At 37.8% G+C, this 20,946-nt stretch overlaps 1 pseudogene; it reads left to right on the plus strand.

Annotated features, from left to right (window-relative positions):
- The first annotated feature begins 211 nt into the window (after positions 1–211).
- Positions 212–15,775, plus strand: LOC114470820 (transcription factor COE1-like; annotated as a pseudogene).
- The last annotated feature ends 5,171 nt before the right edge of the window (positions 15,776–20,946 follow it).

Genomic DNA, 20,946 nt, shown 5'->3' on the forward strand with positions numbered 1-20,946 from the left:
GTCTAAATTAGCGCTACATGACCTTGTTTCAGCGACGCTTGTTGAAACAACACGTGGATGTTTTTCTGTTCAGATGCTGCATCATTGAAGTCGTACTGCTGTGGTATGGCAGGTATTGTTTACAGTAAACACATGATTGTACCTTGTTTCTTCATTTTTGAGGATGTAATGATCCCAGACTTTAGACATTCTATGTTGTTTACTCTACGCCATGGCGCTAACTAAATGCAGAATGTTTGTTGATGACGAGCTCGTGGTGGGCGGTCCCTGTGCGTATAGTGTGCGTTACAGGAACGTAACGATGCTTTGAGGCACAAGTTTTACCTCAATAAATGTTTGTAATCGAGTAACTTGATGAATCGTTTCAGCGCTACAAACGCTCTCTAATCTAACGCTCTCTCTCTCTCCTCAGGAGGTGCTGTTAAAGCGAGCGGCTGACCTGGTTGAAGCTCTTTATGGGATGCCTCACAACAACCAGGTGATTCCTGGAGGACCCCGTCCTGCATGTGTCACATTAACTATTGTGTGTAGTCATTCTGTATAGTTTACTGTTATTTTTGTGTTTTTTTATACTCATCTTATGTATTTTTTGAGTCATTTTGTCTGTTTTTGCTGTAGTTTTGTATATTTTCTGCGCCTCTGTTGTGTATTCTTCATTTTTGTGTGTTTTTGGAGTTTTTGTGAGTTTTTGGAGTCATATTTTATGTTGACTTTGGGGTCCACAAAATCAAGCCTCTTGTGTCTGTGTCTCTGAAGCCCTAACCTGGCAACACAGCTAAAGCTAGCTTTAGTATTTAGTTAGCTTTAGTTAAATTTAGCTATCTTTAATTATCTTTATCTATCTTTAGTTACCTTTAGCTACATTTAGCTACGTTTAGCTACATTTAGCTACCTTTAGCTATATTTAGCTACGTTTAGCTACCTTTAGCTACGTTAAGCTACCTTTCGCTATATTTAGCTACCTTTAGCTACGTTTAGCTACCTTTAGCTATATTTAGCTACGTTTAGCTACCTTTAGCTATGTTTAGCTACCTTTAGCTACGTTTAGCTACCTTTAGCTATATTTAGCTACCTTTAGCTAAATTTAGCTACGTTTAGCTACCTTTAGCTATATTTAGCTACCTTTAGCTAAATTTAGCTACGTTTAGCTACCTTTAGCTAAATTTAGCTACGTTTAGCTACCTTTAGCTATATTTAGCTACGTTTAGCTACCTTTAGCTATATTTAGCTACGTTTAGCTACCTTTTGCTATATTTAGCTGTTTAGCTACCTTTAGCTATGTTGTTGGTAGAACTGAGTGTTTTTCTCACCTTGTGTGCAGGAGATCATCCTAAAGCGAGCGGCCGACCTCACTGAGGCGCTCTACAGCGTTCCTCGGAGTCACATCAGCTACCGTCGCTAACAGGTTCAGCCGCTCACTCAGGAATGATGGGCGTGAAACTCGTTTAGCAGCCAGTTAGCCGTTAACATCTCTGAGGCTGCACAGGCCGACCAAGGTCAGTTCATATCCCTCCTCGTCACCCCCTCATAACCACCTGGTAATTATTATTATTATTACTACTGGTAACCACCTGGTAATAATAATATTATTATTACTAGTACAGTGCCCATCGGAGGTATGTATTCATATAGTGGGAGGAGCTTAAGTAGAGTTAATTATGTGTGTGAAGGTTGTATGTACATAGAGGTGTACATACTGTACTCTGTAGTGTTATAAAGGGTTTATTTATGGGTGTAAAATAAAATAGTGTGTGATTTATCTGGTTTAATTCTATAGAACATTAATATGATAAATGTGTTGTTGTTTTCATTCATTTTTTATATTTTTTTTTTTCGTTTGCTGTATTTTCTGTAATGTATGTTTTTTAGAGTCATTCTGTGTATTTTTGTATCTTCTGTTGTGTTTTGTGCATTTTTTGTATAATTGTTGTTTTTTGTTGTTATTGTAGTGATTATGGAATCATTTTGTGTTTTTTTTTATATCTTTTTTAGTGTAGTTTTGTGCATTTCTGTTGTCATTTTGTCTATTTTTGTATAAATATTTAGTTTTGTGTATTTTGAGTCATTTTCATATGTTTGTGTTGTTTTGGTGTATTTTTCTATAATGTTTGTTTTTTGGAGTCATTTTGTGTGTTTTTGTGCATTTCTGTTGTTGTTTTGTGTACTTTTTGTATAAATAATGTTTAGTGTTTTGTTTTATTTTACTCATTCAGTATATTTTTATTATAAATACTGTGTGTGTGTGTGTGTGTGTGATTTTGTGAGCAGATTTTTCTCTGGTTAGGATCTTAGCGAGTGCTAAAGTCCTGCCCTCCTGACCAATCAAATCTCTTAGAAAGCGAGACTCTCTACCTGTGTTACCGTGTGGGACTCTCATCTCCTCTGTGGCTTCTCTCGCACGCACGCACGCACGCATCAGCCGCGAGCATGCACATACTCCGTCACAGGTTGTTGAAATGTGTATAGAGAAAAAAAAAAAACAGAAATCACCAAATAAGGAAAAGTCAAAAAGTAAGTTTCCTTAAAAGTGAAGTCCAGGAGGGGGAGGGATCTGTGTAGTGAAATAGATATACATGGTGCACTAGCGCCCCCTCACACACTGAGGTCAAAAGCTGAATAGGTTTCACTTGCCGTGCTGTCTCGGTGAAATAAAATTAAAAATAAACATTTTGAACTGACCAAATTACTCCAAAATAAAAGATGCTCAAAGTCGGGGTATTTGGAAGCTGTTGACTAAATTTCAGGTCAAACAGGAACCACGTCTGACACACACACACACCACACACACTTACTTTTTGCTTTATAGATAGATAACTGATAACCACCTGATAATAATAATAATTATTATTATGTTATTACTGATAACTACTCAAAAGAAATTATGGTTTAAAAAAATAATACCTTTAAGCAAACATTGCTTTCTTTTTATTTTACTGTGATTCTAATTTATGTATTTACACTGTAACAATATTAATTTTTATCTAATTCTTATTAATTTTATTTTACTTTATGTTAGTTTTATATATTAATTTTAATTATTATATTTTAAATATATATATATATGAGAAAAACAGCTATTGCTTTTTATTTTCTATTCAATTTATTTTTAAATTTTCATCTCTTATTTTATATTTTCTAACACTTATTTCAAAAATTATTTTATGAGGAAAAAAAGCATAAAAATCGTGAGGTTTTTCTGGTAATCTGAAACAGCTGCAGCAGTGAAGGAAACATTATTTCAGTTTTAAGTTAAAAATGACATTTACAAAAACAATAAAGGATACAAACTGCTACAAACATGATGGAATAAAATACAGAAACTGACAAAAAAAAAGGCATATGCATTATTACAAAAACACAAAACTACAACAGAAAGATACAAAAAACACTCAAACATACATAATTAGATCAACAAATATTGTCAGAGATAGAAAATATGAAATGGACGCTGTACAGACAGTCAGACAACTACAAAATAACGGAATAAGAAAAATACACCAAAGGAGTCACAGAGAAGCCCCGCCCCTTTAGCCTTGGAATAATCAGGAACATGAAGGAATAAAATGACTGATCAGTTCATAACGTCTGTGTTAATGAAGCTGGGCCGAGTGTTCGGGGCGTTTGTTTACGTCCCTGTCGCTCCCTGCTCGTCCTTTAAAGTGAGATTTAAATATTAGTTCATTAAAGGAGACGCTGAGGATTCGTTTGTTATTAACGTTTTCATCACGTTTACGAGGTTTCCACTCTCCGTCACAGACGAGTAGAAGCTCCTTCACAACCGACCAATCAAAACGTTTGCCTGAACTCAGGAAAAAACCTGCAGAAACTTTACAACACTGTGTGTTTGTTATTTTGTGTTTTTCTTTTGTTGTTTTGTTTTGCTTTATTTATTTATTTTGTTTTTCTGGCATTTTTGTCATTGTTTAATTTTTTTTTATGGCCTTTTTTGTACTTTTGTGTTTTTGTTGTTATATAATTATTGTGTGTATTTTTGGAGCCTTTATTGTACTTTTTAAGTCATTTTGGTGTGTTTCTGGAAATGTTTTTGTTTTTTTTTACTGTGTCCAGTGACTGTTTCCTATTCCTTCCAAACACGTTGTGTATCTTTTCCAAGTAAAAAAAAGAAGAAAACATTAAGATTAAATTTTACATTACATGTATTTCAGACAACGAACGTGCTTCTCTCTCTGAGACTGAGTTAGCTTAGCATGTAGCACCAAGTCCCACATGTTTGGTTAGCGTAGCACGTAGCAGCCAGTCCCACAAGTTTGGTTAGCTTAGCACGTAGCAACAAGTCACACATTTTGGGTTAGCTTAGCACATAGCAACACTGGCTGGTCAGGCTCAAAGGCTAAAGGGGCGGGGCTATCTTGATTCCACAGTGAAACCTACAGTATTTTCGTTCCTGGCTTTTCTCTCCAACAAATATACACATTGATCCAAACTCTTCTTCTATGTTTCCAGGTTATTCCCGTAACTCCAACAGCGTGTCCCCTCGCGGCTACGTTCCCAGCTCCACCCCCCAACAGTCAAACAACACCATCACCTCCACCATGAACGGCTACGGAGCAGGAATGACCAACCTGGGCGTGCCCGGGTCCCCCAGCTTCCTCAACGGCTCCACCGCTAACTCCGCCTACGCAAGTGAGTGGAGTACAGGAAGTTATGCACATACACACAATAGAGACAGGAAGTGATGCACAGTCAGAGGACAGGAAGCAGTATAAAGAAAACTCTTTCAGCTCCATCACTGAGGAGGAAAATATATTTAATAATTGATCATAATTTAACATTTATTATTTAATAATCAAACTTAAATAATAAATAGAACACAACATAATTATTTCATTAAATTTAAATATTTATACATTGAATACAAAAACATGAATACATATAGTCATGGATGATAATGTGTTATTTATTACACTAATAAAGAGTCAGATTATCAACTAAATAATTCAATATAAACTATTCATATATTAGAATAATTAACTATTGAATAAATACAATAGAATTAAACATAAAAAAATATCAGTGATGCCAATAACAATAATCTCCATCATGTGGAGGTGGACTTCATGTAGGAGTTGAACATTTTTGCTTCCTGAAGTTTGTCCCTGGGCTGTGATTGGCTCCTGTGCAGTCTCAGGTGTGTGTGTGTGTGTGTGTGTGTGTGTGTGTGTGTGTGTGTGTGTGTGTGTGTGTGCCTGCAGGGAAGCTGCTGCTTTGTTCTGGCTTTGTTTTAAACAGTTTCTGTTGTGAGTCGCACTGAGACTCGTCGTTTCACTCCAACAACGCTTCACCGTGCCAGGCCCCCCCCCACCCACACCCGCACCCGCACACACACACACGCACACGCACACACCCACACCCGCACCCGCACACACACACACACACACACACACAGAGCTTTGGGCTGAAACCATTAACTCATTTATTTATTATTTACTAAAGTCATAGTAACGACACTTTGTGACATTTCCTGCATGTTGTTAATTTTTGTTACAAACTGGTTGAAATAGTGAAAATGTGTTCTATTTCATCCTTACTGACCACCAGAGGCGGTGCTTAAAGCACTGGTTGTTCCATCTCACGCCTTGGGTTGGATGAAGCCCCGGTCACTACCCGAACTTTTTTCAGGCAGGCCCCCAACACCTCGGCTTTTGTGGTGCCTCCCTCTGACCCATACATTGCGGGGCCTGGCTCGAGGGTTCTCTCCCATCATACAAGCGATGGCAGGGCTCTGGCAGCCATGCATGATGCTGGCAGCTATGGCTTGGGACAGCTAGCTCCAGTTGAGCCTGCCATTGCAGCCCTGATAGTTTCCCCTGATGAGGCTGTGAGATCGGATGCACGTTGTCCCCGGCCTCAGTGCAGGTTGACTGACGATCTACTAACTCACAGTTATAACATTGCTGCCCGAATGGGACGTTTAGGTAATTCTCTGTCACACCTGGTACTGGCTTTGTCGAGTACCTTGCAGGATTCCGTGGTGCAGCCTGCGACTCAGTCCCTCAGCGATGCCTCGGCATCCATGGTCGTACCACTGGGGCTTCTAACACTGCGCCTGTTTCAGGTTTGGATGAACAGCCTGCATTTAGACCACAGCCGCCACCGGCACAAGGGGGTCAGAGTGTTTGCCCAGTGTCTCCTTACCCTCCAACCCTGCAGGAGGGAATACTTAATGTCGGGTGTACCCATGGGGAGGGTAGCCTCCAGCTGGGAGGTTGCTGAGACAGACGCCTCTCTTATGGGTTAAGGTGCTGTGTGGCAGTCCAGGCATGTCAGGGGCATGTGGAGTGCCCAGGAGAAGCGGCAGCACATAAATGTGTTGGAACTTCAGGCTGTATCTCTGGCACTCAGGCACTTCTCCCTGTTCTGAAAGATTGGCATGTTCTCGTCCAGTCAGACAATACCTCAGCTGTGTACCACATCAACCACCAAGGCAGCACCAGATCTCTGACTTATCTGCGGGTGGCACACCGGCTCCTCACGTCGGCTTACCCCAACTTCCTGAGCCTCCGGGCATGTTCCTGGTCTTGGGAACACTGCCGCGGATCTCCTCCGGGGAGTGGAGACTTCACCCAGAGGTGGTGGCTGTGATCTGGGCCACATTTTGACAGAGCAGCAGTGGACCTCTTTGCCTCAGAGGCAACGACTCACTGCCCTCTCTGGTTCTCTCTGAGAGAAGAGGCCAGCCCCCTCGGGTGGGACGCCCTGGCGCACACCTGGTCGGACGGCTACTTGATGCATTTCCTCCACTCCCCCTCATACCAGCAACGCTTCACAGGGCTCAGCAGGGTGGTCTCCGCCTGCTTCTGGTTGCTCCATGCTGGCCAGGAAGACCATGGTTCCCGCTGTTGCTTAAAACTCCTGCGGGATACGCAGTGACGTCTTCCGGAGAGGAAAGACCTCCTGTCTCAGGTGATTGGACGCATATGGCACCCGAGTCCGTTTTGTCTGAGGCTGTTCTTGTGGCCCCTATATTTGTGGACCCACTTTTGGTGTCCTGCAATGGGGCTGCTGCCCACACAACTTTAGACTGTCGAGCGCCATCCACCAGGGCGCTTTACGCTGATAGGTGGAGGCTATTTGTGGAGTGGTGTGGCTCTCACAACGAGGTGCCGGGGACATGTTCAGTGGTGGCAATACTGCATTTCCTGCTGTCAATTTTTGACAAAAACAGACTACGTCCACCCTCAGAGTGTATTTGGCTGCTATCTCCAGTCATGCAAAGGTGGATGGCCAGACAGTGGGATCACATTATCTGGTCAAGCAGTTTCTGAAAGGGACTCAGATACTATGGGTCGCCATCATGGGACTGGCAAGTTATCCTTCAGTCCCTTTCCCAGCCGCTCTTTGAGCCGCTGGGACACACTGATTTGAAGTGGCTGTCTCTCAAGACGGACTTTCTTCTTGTTGTGGCAACGGCAACATGAGTGGGGGAGCTGCATGCGCTGTCAGTGAGCCAGGCATGACTACACTGGAAGGTTGATGGCTCTGGGGTGAGTCTTGGACCCAAGTGGTTGCCCCCTCATCACCAGCCTATCGAGTTGGCTGCTTTCAGTCCTCCGGGCTCCTCTGGGGGGAAGGGCGAGCCATCAACACTGTTGTGCCCCGTACGGGCGCTTAAGGCTTACATGAAGGCGACAGCTAGCCTACGAACGATAGACAGCCTTTTCGTCTGCCATGGAGGCTGTAGAAGGGGGACCGCACTTTCTAAACAGAGACTCTCTCATTGGGTAGAGGAGGTCATTCAGTTTGCCTATAGTGCACTGAACATCCCGGTGCCTCAGGGCATAAGGTGCCATTCTGCTAGAGGCATGGCCGCGTCATGGGCCGCCTTGAGGGGCGTTCCCCTGCAGGACATTTGTGCTGCTGCCTGGTCTTCATCATGCACCTTTGGACGTTTCTAAAGGGCGAATGTTGCTGGTGTCCAGCCTATGGCAATGGTCGTGCTGTCCACAGCTTCAGGCCTTGAGTAGGTGAGGATTCTTTCGTGACCTTTCTGGTCTAGTCATCCAGTGCTTTAAGCACCGCCTCTGGCGGTCAGTAAGGATGAAATAGAACGAGAGTTACGTATGTAACTACGATTTTATGAATCCTGGATGACCGCCAGAGCATCCTGTCACTCAGGATCCTTGTGTCCTCACGAGAAGATTTTGACAGGAACAGATCACCTGATGACACCGGTAGATATAGACTCTCTGGGTCATCCAGGGGTCACAGGTGACTTTGTTGATATAATTACTCGACCTGCACATGCGTGAGATGGAACATCCAGTGCTTTAAGCACCGCCTCTGGCGGTCATCCAGTATTCATAGAACCGTAGTTACATACGTAACTCGTTTTATTCTCTGAACTAAGCAGCTTTAATAATCATCACAGAATATGGTCGTTATAACTAGATCAGGAAAACATTACGACCACTTTGGTTAAGAAAACAAAAGAATGTAAACAAGCTGCATTTACACAGAAAATACAAGCGAAAGTGCAATTATGAATTAATATTTAAAAAGTAAATATACCACAACATTCGAAAATATATAATAAAACACAACAAAAAATATTCATTTTAAAAATTAATAAATAAATAAAATGCTAAAAAATCCAAAGGCCTGAATCATGACGTATAATAAATATATAAACTCATTGATTTAGTGAACGTACACTAAAGCTGTTACATTTGATCCTTTTATTGTGTGTGTGTGTGTGTGTGTCACACTAACTCCCTCCTTCATCCTGAAACCATTAACTCTAATATTTACTAAAGTCACAGTAACAACACTGTGGACCTGTACTACTAATTTAGATGACCTCTTATTGCATGTGTGCTAAACTACGAAGCTTCCTGGAGCTAAATCACCATGGTAACTTATGCTGAATGACTAGCCTGGTCGAGAGCAGGTTTTCCTCTGGCTAGGATCTTAGCGAGTGCCAACGTCCCACCTCCTGACCAATCAGATCTCTTAGAAAGCAAGCTGTCCAATAAAAGCTGTGGATCTGATGTGACACTGATGCAGAGAAAATATTTAGACATCGATGCAATCCTTTCATTTACTGATGACATCATTTAGGAAACATATAGATTTATATCTGATGACTGATGAAGTAAAATCAATAAAATAAGTCAGCGTGCACCAATAAATTAATTAATATATTCTGTGGTGACGCTGAGAGCCTCAGTCCTGTAGATAATATAAATATATAAATGTATGAACATCAGAGACACAGACAAGTTAAAAGAGAAAGTGAAACTGATTCTGTTATGATGTCACTAATTTAATCATTAACACTCATCAATTCCTGCATTAATTACTTTCTGCCTTTTCTGTAACAACAGGGTTGTTTTTGGTCTGAATTATGGATTTTAATTATTATAATTTAAATACATAACCTGGTCAGTACCAAGTTATGAAGTGGATCAAATCTGAGCGAATATAAAAGCGCCGCCTCAGATCATAAACTGTTCCTCCTGTAAAGACGCTCGCTCTGCCAGGTTCTCCATTGATTGGTCACACTCTGCAAGCTCCACCCCTTTTATGTGAATGTGCACGTAGCCAAGTTAAAATCACTTAAATCTTAAATTAGCGTGTTGTTATCGACCTTCATAGGACAGCTTCTCTCTGACAGGGAATGTTTGGTTAGTTAAAGCCTGTTAACAGAGATTAATCCAGGATATAATGATCTAGATTTGTAACATAGAGCTATAGTGTCAGAACTTAAATATGTAACAACACACACATTGTGTAACTGTGTGTATTTTTAACAACATGTGACAGTTCCTCTGTTTTTCTCACAAACTGTAATAGTATTTTACAAATGACCAAACAAACTAAAAAGATCTTGTTCACAAGTTTCATAATAATCTAAACAATAGTGTAAACATTATTGAGAAAAAAATAAACATTCTAAGTTGTGTTTTTGTTTTTACTAAATTAAACAAAGTGCATAAAAAAGCATTTTTTTAAATTAAAATATAGATTTCTTCCTAAAAAGTCATTCACATGTTGATTCCTACCAGCTACGTCTTCATGTCGACCATGATGTGTTTGTTTCTTCTCAGTTGGTCAAATAATCAATAAACAAACATTTTCAGCCATGCTTTGGAGGAAGGTGCTCCTCAAATATGGTCCTGAAGGAAACGCTGAGGATGTTTTTTAAGTTCCACTTTGTTTGTGTTCCAACTCAACACTGTGCTTGTTTTTTACACAATGTGTAGAAAATGTGTTTTATTCTCTGTAGCTTTAATCAGGAAAACATTTACTACAACAAAAGCTGCATTTACGCTGAAAATGCAATTATAAATTAAGATTTAAAAGATAAAAAATATTTAAAAAACAATAAAAATACAACATAATATTTAATATATTTAATTATATTAAATATAATAATACATGTAAAAATATGCAATGAAATACATAAACAAAAACATAAATGTAAACAAACATGTAAATAAACAGAATTGATTAAAATTGAAAAAGACCTGAATCATGATGTATAATAAATATATAAACTCATTGTTTTAGTGAACATATCGACACAGATCAGTCAGGAAATGAAGTGTGTGTTTGTGTGTCTGTTTCGTGTGTGTGTGTGTATATTAAATGATAGTGAAACCAACGTGTGCTGACTCAGCATGACTTTGACTCCCTTCTTTAAGTTATGGATCAACTTTGTCCCGACGTGAGCATGTTTGTTCCTTCAGGTCGGCCCCTTCCTCCTCCTCCTCCTCCTCCTCCTCCTCTTCATCACTCCTGTATGAAGTTTGATTTGTGCCACATTTTGTCCCTCGTTCACCTACAGTTGAGTTTGTCGTTAATTGAAGTAAAATGTATCTTTACTGACACATTTACAGACAAACTAAACAAGATTCCTGATTATTGAGGATTATGGGTTTTTTTTTGTTCCCACAACTTTGCATTTAAATGTAAAGGGAGGTTTTTTTTAAAAAAAATCTGAAACCTCTTGCACTAAGTTTCTTGCCTTAAATGAGCTTTTCCTCATGCAGTAAACGTTTAGTTGGATTTAATCTGTTTGTAAGTTGACACTTTTTAGGGAAAGATTTAATTTGCTCACAAAGAATTTCTTCGCTTGCAGAAAATGATTCTTAACGTTTTTCTTTTATTTAGTCAACTTTTTTCAGGAAGTTGACTTTGATCTCCAAATCGCTTTGATGTGTCTATATAAGGAGATCAAAGTACGTTTCCTGAAAAAAGTTGTCTAAATAAAAGAAAAAACCTTGACAAAATGAAGGTGCTGGAAAATTATTGAATCAACCATGTAGAATTAGTCTTTGTTTACGCTACAATCGTATTTTTTATTGCAGAATGCATAAAGACAATATTTGTCTCGTGCAGCGTTAGTCGTTACTCAATTTGTTTTTGCTTATACAAAATTTTAATTTTTTTTTCTACTCATGCAAACGATTCTTTTCCATCACAGATTGAGTCTTTTATTGAGTCACAGACTGAGTCATTAGTCTGTCTGTGCACAGAATGGTGGTACAAATCTGACTCCTCCCCCTGTCCGCATGCTCCCCCCTCGGTCCAATCAGCACTGGCTCCTCCTCCTCGCCCTGATTCATTCTCTCCTGTCCGTATGGTCTCTGCAGTCAAACAGAAGAGCGCCTTCGCCCCCGTCGTCCGGCCTCAGACCTCCCCGCCCCCCACCTGCACCACGGCCAATGGCAGCAGCCTCCAGGGTGAGCATCCCGCCCCCACTTCCTCATCCCGCGCTCTGTGGTCACCATAGCACTGATGAAGGCTTTCAGAAGGTCAAAGTTGATCCATAACAACCCCCAAACATCACTTTGATGCTGTTATTGAACATTTAGTCTAGAGGGTAGAACATCTTGTGCTTTTATTTTGAAGGAGATGTATTTGTCAGTAGGGGGCGGTAATGATGTATTAGAGTTTTTAAGATGATTTTTATTTTTAGATTTTGAATAGTCGTGACCCAAATAAAAAAAAACATTGAATTAAATTCCTCTTTATTGTACAAAAATCAGGATTTTTGACGATAACACATTTCTCGGCACGTTTTCCATTTTATTCCAAACTCCTGAGAAATTACAGAAGAAGTTTATGAAACATCCAAACGTTTGTCTCTTGTGTTTCAGCCATGGCGGGACTCATCGTGCCACCAATGTGAGACATACTCCGCCCACCGTCCTCCAGACGGACTGACCCACACCGACCCCCCGAACCGTCACTTTCCAAACAAAGCCCCTCACTCCTGCAGCCTCCGCACACGTCCCTGAACGCACCACAAAACATCTCCTCAGACTTTTATGGACACAGAATTCCTCTTGTTTTAAAACCCTGAACCGACAAAAAGCAGGAGAGCGTAAAGAGCCTCGGGCGGTCGCGCTGCGGCGGCTGCAGGTCGGGGTCAAAGGTCAACGAGGGTGAGCAGTTCAAGTGTTGCTATGGGATTTTCAGCAGTTGGAGAATAAACTGTTCTGTGATTGGTTTGGTTTTTCCACCGAGAGCTTCTGTCGACTCGACTCGTCGTCCTTTAATAAAACTAAAAACAACCTGGAAACGCTACACAACACAGAGCAATGCTTAGGGTTTGGTTTCATGCCAAATACGCTAAATGTTTATTGGAGGTAAATATTGTCATTAATTTAATATTTATCTGTTGTAGAAGTGCGTCAAAATGTAATTACTACTGTAATTTCCAGACTATAAGCCGCTACTTTTTTCTCACACTTTGAACCCTGTGATTTAAACAATGACGCTGCTAAATTATGGATTTTTCCCAGTTTTTTAAACTTCATGCTGCCACAAAATTGAGCTCCGTCACATTAGACCAGGTGGAACTATGACATTAACATTAAATTGTGTATACAGGATGTTCTGATCTCCATCTACAGTAAAAGTCAGACAGTTTGTAATAATAACATAACAACATGAAGTTACCAAATCACCAGGTTGGATTTGTTCAGAAGTGATCACGTCTGTATTCTGACTCGCTGTGAGTGGTTACAGTAAAAAATGACCATAAAAAACTGTAAATGCACTGATATGTAGACGTGGAGCAGTGAGGAGGAGACTTTATGTAGTAAAGGAAACTTATCAGTTGAAACACAGACACTTCCCTGCAACCTAACATGAGTACAGCAGCCCGCCTACCTGCCCGTTCTGATTGCAGAGCTGTGATGGGCACCCTCATCAGCCAATAGGGTGTGGCCTATTTAGGCTGCAGCATTTTTGTGGATTTTTCTTAAAAAATTACTAAATTATTGTAATGCGGCTATGCAGTGTGACTTATAGCCTGGAAATTACGGTACGGTAGAAATTTAGAATAAATTAATAACTATATTGCCATTTCCATTTTGGAAAGTAAATCCCATGTTTTCCGTTCATTTTCAGAGGCCCTAGATAAGGTTAAGGAGTTATAAGTTAGGGTTTAGGGTAAGGGACTTAGTTTTAAGGGGTTAGCGGGAACAACAAAGCAGTTAGACTGGAGCTCAAAGTCTTTGACTTTTACGAGTATATCGTCAGCAAACAGCATCATTCCCTTTGGATCAAGACCTTCAGAGCCAGAAGTTTTCGGTGGATTCGGGCTCAGTCAGTCCATTAAGGAGGACAAATGTATCATTTTCACCCTTTTCTGCTTTTTTCCTTTAAATTTGGAGATTTGCGTTAAGATCTGACCTTTTTTCTGTGACTTCCTGCGTTCTCTCTGTACGATAGCTTTGAGTGACTTTACGAGATAAGGAAGGAAACCTCCCTCCTGTTTAAAGGCCTTCAGCTTTTTCTTTTCTTCTTTTTTAGTTTCCTAATTGTGTTTGTGAGTTTAAAACCACCTTTGGGAATGGGATGATCTTCTTCTTCTGATTGTACTTATTTTCCATGTATTTATAAAGTCTGTTTCCTTTTGTGATTTAGGCTTGAATGATAGTCTCAAATATCAATGTAAACATATTTGATGTCTTAAGAACTTTTAGATATTGTAAAAAGAGTGAACATGTGAGAGGAAATTACCTTTTTTTCTAAAACCAACAAAAAAAGATGACGTCATGAGGTGGTCACCATGTTTTTGAAAGCAGGACGTAAAACAACGCTTTCATCACTTTTGTACAAAAAAAAAGCTTTTTTCCAATATTTAACTTTTTGTAAAGAGCATTGTTTGTGTTTCCCTGGTTCTACTCGTCCTTTGTGTATTATTGTGAAACGTATAATCATGGTTATTACTTAATGCACTACTTTTACTTTCTCCGGGACACTTCTTCTTAAACCAAGAAGAAAAACACTACGAGTGGACAAAAAAAGTCAAAAGCCAGAACAATATGCACCCTTTTTTCCCGCCATTCTGAAATGGCATTAATCGCTGTCGTGAAGTTTTTTATATTTTAAAACTAAACTTCACAGTTGTTGTTTTTTCTACTTGTGGGCCGAGCGTTTCCTCGTCTTCAACGTTTTATCCACTTTAACTTTGTCTTTGTGTTATTACGACGTTAAAAACGAGCAGCAAGGTTTGAAAACGCATTTCTCCAGCTAATCTTTGTCCGTTTTGTTGATGTCTGATATTTATTTATTTTTTGATAGTAGTGTCCAGCACTTCATTTTGCGTTTATGATAATGATGGATTAATACACGTTCCAGCCTCCGCTCCAGTCGGTACAAACACATAATCGATACGTGCTAATGTAATATCGGTACAAACACATAATCCAGGTTCTTTACGAATATCCAAACAGTTTTCTGTCATCAAATGAACAACGCTTCGTAAACAACAAAGAAAAAAACACTAAAAGTGGATCAAAAGTGGAAAAGCTTCACAACATGAGTTTTTATACGTTTCAAAATGTTTCCTCTGTTTTCGATGTTTAATCCACTGTAACTTCCTCTTTGTGTCGCGACGACGTTAAAAACGAGCCTGTCCGACACAACGAACTGCATTTTAAAAACATGTTTCTGTAGCTTCATAAGCAATAAAGAGAAACACTAAAAAGTGCAAAACATTCAGAACCAAATGCACCGTTTTATTTAATGTAGTGAATTTGAATGTTTTAAAACTTTTGGTCTGTCTTTAACGTTTTATCCACTTTCACTTCCTCGTCCTAGTGTTACTACGACGTTAAAAACAAGCAGCAAGATATTTTAAAACAGAAAGTTGTGAAACGTTGATCAGAAGTTACAAACTTTCGTCCCAATCGTCCAATGCAGGCAATATTTTATGGGTCTTTTTTTCTTTGTCGGCAGGAAACAGGATATTTATACCTATCGATGTCACGTTTTCATGCTAATATTGGGCCATTGAAATCTTTCTGATCAAATCGGGCATCCCTATTAATAAACGTTTCCGTGAACTTTCCGGATCGTTCACAAATATGCAAACTTGTTTGTGTTGGACAACGTCAAACGTTGCCGTCGAGGGATGTGTTTGCTTTCGTCTGAGCTTTAAAGGTAAACTATGGATTCGTGAATATTGTGACAAAACCAAATTAAACAGGAAAACTTGAGCAAAATGTTTTTTAATAAACAAAGTAAAAGCTTCTGATGGAAGAAGAGTGAAAGAAAGTGTGTAAATTATCTTTCTCTCTTTCTGTTTGTTTTTCTTTAACGTGAATGCGAGTCTGTGTGAAATATGAAATATATCATCAAAGTATATGAAAGCACAATGTTTCCTGGGTGTGTTTAGGGTTGGAGCGACAGCCACGCTGTGAATAGATGCATGTCTTTTGGTTCCTGGACGGTTCCTTTGCTGTGACTCAGTGCTTTTTGTACAGAAACATCTAATAAAGATTACATTTGGCTTGAAGCTCCCGCACATCTCATTAATTACACACATGACTTTATATTTATTATAATAATTGTAGTTTTACACTTTTCTTTTACTCAAACAACTTTTCAAAGAAAATATACTTTGATCTTCTGACATGTTCCGACTGTCAGAACATGTCAGAAGATCAAAGTAAATATCCTGGAAAATAATTGTCTGAAAAGAAGAAAACTTTCACACATTATAAAAAAATATGATTTTAAGAATTTTATTCATGTTTTTTTGTTTGGTTTTTTTTTTACAGTTTTTGATTTTATTCTCATAGTTTAATAACTTTCCATAGTCTATTTATTTATGAATTATTATTATTTGAAACGTATTTGTTTTCTTTCAGTAGTTCTGATTTGCTGAATGTATTTCTATCACTTTAATGTTTGAATGATGAAATCCAAGCATAAAAAAGGTAAAAAAAGATTTAAAGCAGAACTAAGTAACTAACGCTTAGTGCTCCCCCTAAAGGTCATTTTTGGTAGTAAACTGTGAATGCAGATCTATGTGTCAAAGATCTATGGAAGCCTTTAAATAATGTGTTTTCTTCTTCTGTGGTTAAACAGGTTTAACTAAAGTCATTTATTTTTTAAACTCTTCTGTCCTGATGTTGACTCTGAACGTCTCACATTCCCACGTTGCTCAGCTTTGTTTGGTTGACTTACAGTTGACCCATGTGACCTCCAGCTATGACATCATCAGGAAACGCTGACATCATGGTCACACACAAACACCTGCAGCGCCACTATTTCAGATAATCACTGAGTCAGAGGAACTCTCAGCTGAGAAACCATCACTTTGTACCAACAGTGGGAAAAAAAGAAGCTTTTTTGGTGCTTTGTGTGTTTTGTTGTAATTTTGTGTATAACGCACTTTGGTCTCAGAAAATTCTGATTTTTTTACCAATTGTTCTTTCATAATTCTATAAACACACTGTTCATTTTAGTTTGATCTGATAATGTAGAAATTGTAAAACATTTGTTCATATTAAATATTATTTCAAAAATAACAGTTTTTATGATACAATGGTTTTTTATATTTTTGTGTTACTAGTGAAAAACTAATAAATAATAAATGATTATCAGACTCAGAGCTAAGCTACAATAACCTCATGTGAAAGATTAAAAATATTCACCAGTGGTGAAATAATCCAAAGTTTGGGTTCAAAAAACATTTATGCTATATTTATATTTATACTATAAATTAAAACAAATCAGATTATTTATTACATTCACACATACAGTTATGAACAAATAATAATAGTAAATAAAGTATATGTTCATGAGTCTAGAACCAATGCATATCTGTGACTAATCATTAGTGATGTGAACAGTCTATGTTCATAGCTCTAAGCTGATCACATTACAGGGAGCTGAGACATATGCTAAGTAGTTTACTGAACATGTTCCAGACCCAAACACACACTGACTTAGTGACTATTTAGAGGAGCTGACATGTCCACCAGATATATAGGATGTATAGCAGATCTATTTCTATATTCTGAGAGAGTGGGTGGAGCTTATTACTATACCATATTTACCTTTATATGTGATGGAGTTCCTGATATATTGGAAGATGAACATGAAAGAACAATAAGGACACACCCCCCACTATATTATCCATATCTATAAAGTATTGATCAGATCAAACTAAATATTTACAGTGTGAATATTGAATATTAAGGAACAATTGGTAAAAAAAAAAAATTGTAATTTTTTGAGAGTGAAGTGTGTACCCATATTTTTCTTGTAGTTTTGTGTGTTTTGTGTTGTTGTGTGTCCATTTTTTCCCTTTTGGCTGTAAAGATGATCAGTGGATGATAAATGAAGGATCACTTCTACAAACTCACTAAATGTATTTTTATTGGTGACCATAGAGTGAAACATATCCCATAAACCTTCCTCGGTCAGACTCGCATTATTTTGAAATCGACTCACCTGGAAAACCCCGAGTCGTAAATTTCCTCCCACGGCCGTGATTCATCTGGAGATGATTCACACACACATGCTTTCACTCTGTGCTGTCACACACACGCTGTATTTAGTGAGTGTTAAACTCAGAGCTTGTTCTCATCCTAACGTGACTGTTTTCACTCTCCATCAGATTCACAGTCAAACCTCTTTTCTTTAGTTTCAGCTGAATGTTACCATGTGTAGCTGTAGAGCAACACAGACTGAACTAAGAAGAAAAAATCTGAATATTTACGCTTTTATTTTGAAGAACATAACTCGTGTATTGATTCTTTTGAATAAAAATAAAAATGTCCATAATTAAATAATTTACCCCAAAAATGTCATTAACAAAGAAATCCATCCCGTTTTTTTAACGAGAAAAAAATAAAATAAAAATCTGTGTTTTACAAATAAAAATGTCCAATATGCAAAAAACTGCAAATGAAGCTAAAAATGTGCATCACAAAAAAAAAAAAACATAATGTCAGTTATTTTTAAATAAAGCTTATTACAAACACATTTCTCTGAGTAATTTAATGTCCTGTTACACAAAAATGTTGATTTTGCAACAGATGTTTATTTATTGTGAAAAAGGGGGTAGGGCTAACTCTAAACACAAAATGTGAGTTACAAAAGAACGCATTAAGAACAAATGTTACGCAATAACATTGTTTTTAACTAATGGACATTTTACTGTAAGTGTGTGACGAGCAAAGCACGTTATCTACTGTATAAACTTTTTTTAGTAAAATAAAGCCTGTTATGCAAAAATGTAGAAAAACATTTTGATTTTGCAAGAAATGTCAGTTCATGATGAGAATTTTTAAAAAATGCCAGTGTTTCTGGCTAAAAACATGTTTAATAAGTCAGTACGTAAACATTATGTCAGTTAAAAACAAAGTCTGTTGTCAAGTCAGTAAAATAATGTCTGTAGCAAAAATAGTTTATTATGATAGAAAATGATGTTTGTTAAAGAAATGTGTTAACAACAAAGCCAATTATGTAAAAATATTTTTCACACAAAAATGTTGTTTATTAAGAATTTAAAAAACGTCAGATATGCAAAAAAAATGTAGATAAAAATGCAAATCACAGAATAATAAGTGCATTAAGAACAAAAATGTTATTTTAAAACAAAATGTGTGAAGAATAGCTTTCTCTGAATAAAATAATGTCTGATGCACAAAAATATTGATTTTGTAAAAAATGTCTGATCTGCTAAAATGTTTGTTAAAAACTAAAAGTCAGTGATGTGAAAAAAATGTGCACGATGAATAAAGTGTATTATTAAAATAGCACATTTGACATAAAAATGTTTGTTACGTGAAAAAAACTTTTATGAAACAAAGGAATTTGCATGAAAACATTTACAATAATTAATGAAAATGAAATGATTGACAAAATGTGGATGAATGTCAGAATATAATTAATTGTATTTAGATTCAGAGGATTAATATAAAAAATATAAAACACAGGTTTTAATTTCCTTTTCACAGCTTTACGAGGTTTGTTTTTTTTCTCACATTTTACACCTGTTTCTCTTCTTCATCTGTGTTCGTTCAGCGTAGGAGAGGATGTTTGCTTTGCCATGACCTCATATAATAATCCCCTAGGGATGGGCCTCAATGTTCAGCAGGAAAAACTCTACGTTTGCAGCAGAAAATGTGAGTGGGACGAAGAATGTTGTAAACTGACACTGGATATTTCATGTTAGAAATCTTTGGTTTAAAAACAAGACGTTTAAAGGAAAGAAAAAAGAATTGAAGAAAAAGTCAAAACTTAATAATAATAAATGTGTTTAATGTATTCCAGATACATTTGCTTTAAAACACGTTTTGAGTAACATTTTTAGTTTTCTTATAATAAACAAATCATTTCTAGTAAAATCAATATTTCACTGTATTTTTTGCGTGTGAAAAATGACCAAAATGGCAGCTCTCCATAGTTTATGAAACAATGTATAAAATAGTTCCAAAAAGTTCTTTCAATGTGTTTTTATATAAAAAATGCACATATTTTGTTGGCAATACATTAAACACATATTTTGTGTTATATACTGTACATTTACACTTTAAGTTTAAAAAGTAGAATTAAACAATTTCAGTTCAATAAATCAGATTAAACAAATTGATCTAAATTGGAAATAAGAAAGTTAAAATAAAGAACATTTTAGTTGTGGCTGAATTTCACTGTAAATGAATGAAATGATGAAAAAGTGAATGAAAGGCAATGAGTTTATTAATAAATAAAATAATGAATGTTATTAATGTGATTGGAGCTGAATGGTCATGTGATGTTTACTGTTTCACTTCCTCCTAATGCCAAACATGACATCATCACTGTGTCAGACGTGGTCAACATCACGTTGACTTCATGGAGAGAAAAAGAGTTTTAATCAGCATTCCCAGGCCACGCCCCTCACCTGGAAGCCATTAGAGGAGCAGGACGGAGATAGAGTGCTGCACAATAATGGCTTTGTCCCTGGAGGAGAGCACAAATATGTCGATTCATCATAAAACATCTCACACACACACACACACACACACACACTGAACATCTGTGTGAGGTTCATGTTTCATCGCTCACTGCCTCCTGACGACCACTGGAAACACCTTCTACTGATGCATTCTGGGACAGAACCAGAACAGAGCAGGTGGAGGAGGGACGAGCTAAGCTACAGGTTAGCATGTAGCATGTAGCATGATGAAATTCAGCTGTCAGATATATTCAGAGTAAATCATCAGGTCCCAGCAGTGAGAGAGAAACTAAAATGTCAGAGAAGACATGTTTTAAAGCTCATGTATCAAACTAAACAAACCAATAATATCATGTAAATACAAACAATCAACCTAAATGTTTAATAAAAGAACGGCAAATACATGAGTAGGCGTGGCGACGCGTCGACTTCCGGATTTGACGTCAATGATTTTTTAGAACCGAGTAGTCGACGTCGTTGATGTGTCGCTACAGGTCAATGCAACGGATACAGTATTCAGAAAAGATCTTTGGTGACAAACTGCCCTCCATCCAAGACTTATACCTGTCTAGGGTCAGGAAACGGACAGGTAACATCACTACAGACTAGAACTAAACATGTAATAACCCTAGACCTACACATGTAATAACCCTAGAACTAAACATGTAATAACCCTGGAACTAAACATGTAATAACCCTAGACCTACACATGTAATAACCCTAGAACTAAACAT

This window comes from Gouania willdenowi, chromosome 10 (assembly GCF_900634775.1).
Source record: "Gouania willdenowi chromosome 10, fGouWil2.1, whole genome shotgun sequence".
In the NCBI taxonomy this organism is placed as follows: domain Eukaryota; kingdom Metazoa; phylum Chordata; class Actinopteri; order Blenniiformes; family Gobiesocidae; genus Gouania; species Gouania willdenowi.